Below are 1,213 nucleotides of genomic sequence, written 5' to 3'. Positions count from 1 at the left end.
ATTCGTAGGTAAGTTAGGGATTGAGATGAGTTGAACAATCGTAGGTAGGCTAGGGCTTAACATTAGTTCAAATAAAATAAAAACGCTAAAATATGTAAAATAAAATACTTTAGACATGTAAAATTTCTTGAACGTAAATATACAAATTTGTAGGTAGGTAGGTGAGTTGAGTTAATCATTATAGGTAAGCTAGGGTCTTGAGAGTAATTTAGTTGTAGGTAGGTGACTGACTACTATATTTCGACTTTTAACTATTTTTTGCTATATGTTTGTTTTTGCTTCATACCATCACAACAACAAAACTAAACATACTAAATTTTTTTTCGTCGTCGCCTTAAATTATACTTTTTTATAAACAGTTTTTTTTAATAATGTCTTTCTATTTATTTATTAAATGTTGACTGGTTTCAAGTTTTTTTTAATTTGGTTAAATAATTTTTGGTATTTCTTGATTTACTTTGCATATATGCATGTATAAATAATTTCTTTTTGGTATGTTGATTTAGCCATTATGATATGCTGTGAACTGTTCTTACTAAATGTTCATGTTACGTGGGTGATTATCCTTCGAGAACTTCTAAGGAGTGCATTTGATGATAGAAACAAAAAGTTGATTGAACGTTGAAGGCGGCTGGACGATATAATCAGATAAATGTTTACTCTGAGTTCTGACATACATTTTAAGACTTATAATTTGTTTTTAATATTTTAATTGTTGACTTTTTTCAATAAAATTTAAAAACAAAAAATTGTTGAGTTGAATTTCGTTCTAAATTTTATACCTGAAAATAATCGAAACCGAAAGGGAATTGATTTTATAACATAGGACTGAAACATCATCACTATATAACAATAAACAATAATAATAAAGAATTTTTTAACGGTCAATATTTCGTTATATTCGTTTGTTTAAAATCCGAAATTTTAAAAAATTCACATTTTTATATTTTTAAATGATATCAAATAAAAGCAAAGCAGCCATGTGTCTTTCTTGCTTCATTAAACTCCGAAACTGTTGGTAGGTATGGTATACTTCTGAACTACCTCGTATTATTAATAACTTTTCTTTCTCTAGTCAACTATATGCTGATGATTCTTATATTTATACTTCTTTTCCTCCATCTAATCTCAATAGTGTTCTTCATAATTTATCTCTATGTCTTTCTTCGATTATCGCTTGGTCTGATTCTATGTGTCTTAAACTTAATCCTTC

This window comes from Helobdella robusta (genome assembly GCF_000326865.2).
Source record: "Helobdella robusta unplaced genomic scaffold HELROscaffold_53, whole genome shotgun sequence".
NCBI classification, from domain to species: Eukaryota; Metazoa; Annelida; class Clitellata; order Rhynchobdellida; family Glossiphoniidae; genus Helobdella; species Helobdella robusta.
The sequence above is the reverse complement of the archived record's forward strand: the minus strand, read 5'-3'. Positions refer to the sequence as shown.